The sequence below is a fragment of the Zalophus californianus genome, chromosome 2 (genome assembly GCF_009762305.2).
Source record: "Zalophus californianus isolate mZalCal1 chromosome 2, mZalCal1.pri.v2, whole genome shotgun sequence".
Taxonomy (NCBI): domain Eukaryota; kingdom Metazoa; phylum Chordata; class Mammalia; order Carnivora; family Otariidae; genus Zalophus; species Zalophus californianus.
Window position 1 is genome coordinate 24,721,069 of NC_045596.1, and position 8,156 is coordinate 24,729,224.

The window sequence follows — 8,156 nt, forward strand, 5'->3', positions numbered from 1 at the left end:
ATTAGAAAATCTGGCAAATGGCGAGTTGATAGAATATGACATTTAAGATGATTACAATTAAATCGGGTAGAGTTCAAATTATCTATCATGAGGCATTCCTAATTTTATTTTTTTTAAAGATTTTTATTTATTTGACAGAATGAGAGAGCAGGAGAGCACAAGCAGTGGGAGTGTCAGAGGGAGAGGGAGAGGAAGAAGCAGACCCCTCACCAAGCAGCGAACCTGATGTGGGGCTCGATCCCAGGACCCTGGGATCATGATCTGAGCTGAAGGCAGTTGCTTAACCAACTGAGCCCACCCAAGTGCCCCGAGGCATTCCTAATTTTAAATGACAAAAACAATATATTTTCTGAATATACTATGGTATTTATAACATGAAATATAAATCTATGTCCATACAGTATACGTAAAACTATATATTTATAGTTTTACTATTACTAATTTGTAAAGAACATAATGATTTAAAAGAGGTTATCTAAGGCATTTTTAAATTACCATGATAATGGTGGCAAGCTGATGAAAGTTTTGAGTATGAAACTTAACAAAAACTAGAATGAGAATGAGAGAGAGAGAAAATGAGAGAATGGAAGGAAGGAAGGAAGGGAGGGGAACATGAAGCACTACCTTCAATTTGCAAGTTATGCTTATGTATGCTTGTGGTTAGAATATGGTCCTGGTTGTGAAAATATACATATTTTTGTCCTGTTTTTGCAGCTGACTTACTCTAACCTTGACTTTCTCTACCTTGAACAATTTTGTGTGGTCTTTAATGGCTTTGATCTCATCTGAGAAAAGATGATTGAGAAGGCATTATTTTCCTAGATTCTAGTAGGCATTTGACAGCAAGAGCTATCATTTTTCATATTATGTATTGAAGTATCCATTTTTGGGGAATCTTAACAATTGACTGGTCACATCATAAGGAAATATTGTAAGAAAAATTAAAAGAATCTATTTTGTGCCTTTGGAAAATAGATTGACAGTAGTGGCAGACCTTTGAGGTTTATAATATTCTTTGTTTTAGTGGTGCTACAATTTTAACACTTTTTTTTAAATGTGTATCCCATTTTAAAATAATTTGAAAGAAACAGCATCTGTTACTTTCCTCAGAAACCTATCTTTCCAAATTTATAGCTTATGCTGTGATTTTTTTTTTTTCTTCATGAACAGCAACCTTCCTTAGGTTCTTGTAAGTTTTTATGAGTACCACCAATTCAGTTTTCTTGGGGTTCCTATCTAAATTTTCTCTCTTCTGTGCTGTATTGGATACTGCAACTCAACTTCTACACAGTGTGTGTGTGTGTGTGTGTGTGTGTGTGTGTGTGTGTGTGTGTGTGATCAAGTGTATTAAATTTGAATTCCTTTAATTTATATAATGTCAGATATTTATATAATCAAATTGAATGGCTTATATATTTTAACATTAATTCAATATTAACACTTGAAAAGGAAGATTATATAATTTTTTAGAACATACTTAGAGTATTTTGTGAATAAGCACAACTTATTTCCTTTTTTTTTAAAGATTTTATTTATGTATTTCAGAGAGAGAGAGAATGAGAGATAGAGAGAACGAGAGGGAAGAGGGAGAAGCAGACTCCCCGCTGAGCAGGGAGCCCGATGTGGGACTTGATCCCGGGACTCCAGGATCATGACCTGAGCCGAAGGCAGTTGCTTAACCAACTGAGCCACCCAGGCGCCCCAAGCACAACTTATTTCCTATAGCTCAAATTGTTATGACTGTTTTTGAGGAAATCAAAATCTTACTGCAGAATATCTATGAATATATTAACAGAGGAAACTTCTCAAATGCCCTTCCTTTTTCTTACACTACAAAAATGTCAGTGTTTCCATGAATAGCTTCTCCTAATTAAAATTTCAATATAATCAGTTATGAAGCCTATGAGTTTTTGAAAAAAACAAATTTGTTTGGAAATATTTCATAAGTAAGGTTATGAAACTATTAAAGATGCTTAATGTCTTTTAATCTTCTGAATTGGTAACAATGGTTTTTAAGTGGAAAAGACTTTTTCATTTTTTAAAAAAATGTTTATTTAAAGAGATTCTATGATGGACTAATTATATATTTTTATGATGTAATTTTTAGGTAGAAGCTAGACATGAACAGTGGAAGGAACACCCTGAGACAGAGTCCCAAGTCCCTGAATGGGTATGATAGAGACATGAGCAGGAGGTAAGGATGGTGATAAATAAGTTACATATTATAAGCCAGGGGTGGAGAGGGGAGGGGAGCTCAACATCTTGATCTTGTGGCTTCCAAGACCTTGGAGCTAACAGAGCCAGAGCCACAGGGGGAGCATGAGCTCTCTTCCACCTTGGCCCCAGGGTTACTCTTAGAGTCATTATAATGCATTTGCATTGCCCAATGGAGAAAGGCTGTCATGATGGTTCCAGTACAAACCTTGTGGGGTTTCTATTCTCTCATTTTCTCTCTCTCATTCTCATTCTAGTTTTTGTTAAGTTTCATACTCAAAACTTTCATCAGCTTGCCACTATTATCATTAGGAAGGGGAGCTTCCTAACCTGTGGGAGGAGTTTCCCAAATGATTGGAAGCAGCCTCCAATAGAGACCACCCCACTGCACATCACAGCTCCTCTCAGCCCACAGAGACCCAATGATATCCAATCCCAAAACAACCTATGGGAGATTCCACCCTGAAAGTATACTTTTGCTTTAATAAACTGCTTTGTGCTTGCTACTTTCCTTCTGGCTGTCTTTATTCAAGCATGGATCCTCATGTAAATCTTCTTTTGGGGAATCCAAAGGCTGAGACCTCCATTGGCACAACACAGAATCTCCTACCTGTAACAGAATTTTAAAGTCGTCTGAGTTTTATTCGAATACTGTGCCATTGCTGTTACCTATTAACAGAAGAAAAATGTTTTTCATAACAAAAATGTATTCTTAAACTATCCAATTTTAAAATATTACCAATCACAAGCATAAATTCATATTTGTGAATTTAATGCAAAGAATAGAAATGGTTGAAAAACAGTAGAAAAAAACAATGTGGACTTTTTGATCATGTTTCAATGCATTAGAGCAGGAAAATGTCAAATATATAGCATTTTTATATTTACAAATGCATCAGTACAGAAATAATTCTTGAGCATTTTGAAGGTTAAATTTTTTGTCCACTTGGAGGGTGTTTTTGGATGAGATTAAGATTTAAATTAGTGAATTATGTGTAAAGCAGATTGCCCTCCATCATCTGGATAGGGTCCATCCAATCAAGTGAAAAGGCCTGAGCGGAAGTAAAAGATATGCCTTCCAGAGCAAAGGAGAATTCAGCAGACTGCCTTCAGACTACATTTGCACGATTAGCTCTCCTAGGTTCTCCAGCCGGTCAGCCCACTGCCTATTTGTGACTTACCAGCTTTCATAATTACATAATCCAATTCTTTATCATAAATCTCTTTATAAATACACAATATACAGATTCTGTTTTTCTGGAGAATCTTACTAATTGAAGGATTGGTTATATCACCACTTTAAGTGCTATTTGGGCATCCTTTTTTTAAATAATTTTTATTATTATGTTAATCACCTGATACATTACATCATTAGTTTTTGATGTAGTGTTCCATGATTCATTGTTTGCGTACAACTGTGCTATTTGGGCATCTTAGATTGGTCAAGAGATCTGGTGAACACCATTATGCCTTTGCTTTGAACTATAGCATACACTGTTGTAATTTCTCTAAAAAAATGAAAATTCCGGTTGCTAGATGCAGATTCAAACCATGTGTCTAAGTAACTGTCAGAAACATAGCAACAGAGTGAGCTCTGTATTCTTTGTATTTACAGCACTTCCTAGCATTGAGTGGAATATCCTCTCCCCACCACTTTGCTCCTTTAAACAAGATAATTTTAGGGCTCCTGGGTCAGCAGAACTGTTTGCTAACCAAAGAGATACACATTAGCATGTTTAGTTTTGCTGTTCATAAATATTTGTTAGATACTTATTCTGTGTTAAGCACTGTCCTACTGCATGTTTATCTCAATGTTAGGAGAAGGCAAACACCTCAGCCATCATGGAACTTACATTCTAGAAATATAAGTGAGACCAGAAGCACATTAAAACAAAGCAAAAATATCTCTGTATGGAGGCATACCTTGGAGATATTGTGGGTTCAGTTCTAGACCACTGCAATAAAACAAATACCAAGATAAAGTGAGTCAAATAAATGTTTTGGTTTTCTAGTGCAAATAAAAGTTATGTTTACACTATACTGTTATCTATTAAGCACACAGTAGCATTATGTGTAAAAAAATGCATATACCTTAATTAAAAAATACTTTATTGGGGTGCCTGGGTGGCTCAGTCAGTTAAGCGTCTGCCTTCGGCTCAGGTCATGATCCCAGGGTCCTGGGATCAAGCCCCACATTGGGCTCCCTGCTCAGCAGGGAGCCAGCTTCTCATTCTCCCTCTGCCTGCCACTCTTTCTGCTTGTGCTCTCTCTCTCTCTCTGTCAAATAAATAAAATATTAAAAAAATAAAATAAAATAAAATAAAAAATGCTTTACTGCTCAAAAAGTGCTAACCATCAGCTGGGCTTTCAGTAAGATATAACCTTTTTTGATGATAGAGGGTCTTGCCTCAATGTTAATTGCTGCTGATTGATCAGGTTGATATTTGCTGAAGGTTGAGGTGCTTGTAGCAATCTGTGAAAATAAGACAACCCTTAAGTTTTCTGCATCAATTGACTTTTCCTTTCACAAATGTTATCTCTGTAACATGGGATGCTGTTTGATAGCGTTTTACCTGCTATAGAACTTATTTAAAAATTGAAGTCTGCTACTGCTTTATCAATTAAATTTATGTAATATTTTAAGTTCTTTGCTGTCATTTAGCAATCTTCAAAGCAACTTCACCAGAAATAGATTTCATCTCAAGAAATCAGTTTCTTTGCTTATCCATAAGAAACAACTCCTCAGGTGCCTGTGTGGCTCAGATGGTTAACCGTCTGCCTTTGGCTCAGGTCATGATCCCAAAGTCCTGGGATCGAGTCCTGCATCGGGCTCCCTGCTCAGTAGGGAACCTGCTTCTCCCTCTGCCTCTCTCTCTCTGTCTCTTATGAATAAATAAATAGAATCTTTAAAAAAAAAAGAAGCAACTCCTCATCTGTTTATTTTATCATGGCATTGAAATTCAATCATATCTTCAGACTCCACTTCTAATTCTATCTCTCTTGCTGTTTCCACCACATCTGCAGTTATTTCCTCCACTGAAGGCTTGATTCCCTCAACATCATCCATGAGGTTTGGAATCAACTTCTTCCAAACTCCTTTTAATGTTGGTATTTTGACCTCTTCCTATAAATCTTGTTCTTAATGGCATCTAAAATGGTGAATCCTTTCCAGAAGTTTTCCAACTGATTTTGCCCAGATCCTTCAGAGGAATCACTATTTATGGCAGCTATAGCTTTAAGAAATGTATTTCTTAAATAAGACCTGAAAGTTCAAATGACTTCTTAATCCATGGGCAAAATGGATGTTGTATTAGCTGGCATGAAAATAACATTAATCCCGTGTTCATTTCCACATCTCCATCAGAACTCTTGGGTGACCAGATGTGTTGTCAATACGCAGTCATATTTTGAAAGTAATCTTTTTTCTGAGCTGTAGGTCTCACCAGTGGCCTTAAAATATTCAGTAAACTATGTTGTAAATAGATGTGTTGTCAAACTGGTCTTATTATTCCATTTACAGAGCACAAGCAACAAAGATTTAACATAATTTTAAAGGGCCCTGGATTTTAGAAATGGCAAATGAACATTGGGTTCAACTTCAAATCACCAGCTACATTAACTCCTAACAAGAGTCATCCTGCCACAGTTTGGCTATTGTGGACATTGCTGCTATAAACATCGGGGTGCACGTACCCTTTCAGATCCCTACATTTGTATATTTGGGGTAAATACCCAGTAGTGCAATCGCTGGATCCTATGGTAGCTCTATTTTCAACTTTTTGAGGAACCTCCATACTGTTTTCCAGAGTGGATGTACCAGCTTGCATTCCCACCAACAGTGTAGGAGGGTTCCCCTTTCTCCACATCCTTGCCAACATCGGTCATTTCCTGACTTGTTAATTTTAGCCATTCTGACTGGTGTGAGGTGGTATCTCATTGAGGTTTTGATTTGGATTTCCCTGATGCCGAGCAATGTTGAGCACTTTTTCATGTGTCTGTTGGCCATTTGGATGTCTTCTTTGGAAAAATGTCTGTTCATGTCTTCTGCCCATTTCTTGATTGGATCATTTGTTCTTTGGGTGTTGAGTTTAATAAGTTCTTTATAGATTTTGGATACTAGCCCTTTATCTGATATGTCATTTGCAAATATCTTCTCCCATTCTGTCGGTTGTCTTTTGGTTTTGTGGACTGTTTCTTTTGCTGTGCAAAAGCTTTTTATCTTGATGAAGTCCCAATTGTTCATTTTTGCCCTTGCTTCCCTTGCCTTGGGCAATGTTTCTAGGAAGAAGTTGCTGCGGCTGAGGTTAAAGAGGTTGCAGCCTGTGTTCTCCTTTAGGATTTTGATGGACTCCTATCTCACATTGAGGTCTTTCAACCATTTGGAGTCTATTTTTGTGTGTGGTGTAAGGAAATGGTCGTTTCATTCTTCTGCATGTGGCTGTCCAATTTTCCTAACAACATTTGTTGAAGAGACTGTCTTTTTCCCATTGGACATTCTTCCCTGCTTTTTGAAAGATTAGTTGACCATAGAGTTGAGGGTCCATTTTTGGGCTCTCTATTCTGTTCCATTGATCTATGTGTCTGTTTTTGTGCCAGTACCACACTGTCTTGATGATTACAGCTTTGTAATAGAGCTTGAAGTCAGAATTGTGATGCCACCAGCTTTGCTTTTCTTTTTCAACATTCCTCTGGCTATTCAGGGTCTTTTCTGGTTCCATATAAATTTTAGGATTATTTGTTCCATTTCTTTGAAAAATGTTTGTGGTAACTGTGGAAAGAGCCAAGATGTCCATCGACAGATGAATGGATAAAGAAGATGTGGTATATACATATACAATGGACTATTATGCAGCCATCAATAGGAATGATATCTTGCCATTTGCAATGACATGGATGGAACTGGAGGGTATTATGCTGAGCGAAATAACTCAATCAGAGAAAGACATGTATCATATGACCTCACTGATATGAGGAATTCTTAATCTCAGGAAACAGACTGAGGGTTGCTGGAGTGGTGGGGGTTGGGAGGGATGGCGTGGCTGGGTGATAGACATTGGGGGGGTAATGTGCTATGGTGAGCACTGTGAATTGTGTAAGACTGTTGAATCACAGACCTGTACCTCTGAAACAAATAATATATTTTATGTTAAAAAAAAAGAAGAAGAGGAAGAAGTTAGCAGGAGGGGAAGAATGAAGGGGGGGAAATCAGAGGGGGAGATGAACCATGAGAGACTATGGACTCTGAGAAACTGAGGGTTCTAGAGGGGAGGCGGGTGGGTGGATGGGTTAGCCTGGTGATGGGTATTAAAGAGGGCACGTCCTGCATGGAGCACTGGGTGTTATACACAAACAATGAATCATGGAACACTATATCAAAAACGAATGATGTAATGTATGGTGATTAACATAACATAATAAAAAAAAAGAGTCATCCTGTCCTTTGTTGAAGTCAAGCATCGATTTTCATCTCTGGCTATGAAAGTCCTAAATGCCATTTTCTTCATATAAGAGTGGTTTGTCTGTGCTGAACATCTGTTGTTTAGTGTAGCCCTCTTCATGAATTATCTTTGCCAAATTTTCGTATAACTTGCTGCAGCTTCTACATCAACATTTGCTGCTTCACCTGGCCCTTTTATGTTGTAGAGATGGCTTCTTTCTTTAAACCTCATGAACCAACCTCTGCTAGCTTCAGATTTTTCTGCAGCATCCCCACCTGTCAGCTTTCATAAAATTGAAGGGACTTAGGGCCTTGCTCTGGATTGAGCTTTGGCTTAAGAGGATGTTGTGGCTGATTTAATCTTCTATCCAGGCCACTCAAACTTTCTTCATATCAGCAATAAGACTGTTTTGCTTTCTTATCATTTGTGTGTTCACTGGAGTAGCACTTTTAATTTCCTTCAAGAACTTTTTCTTTGCATTTACAACCAGGTGAACTGTTTGGC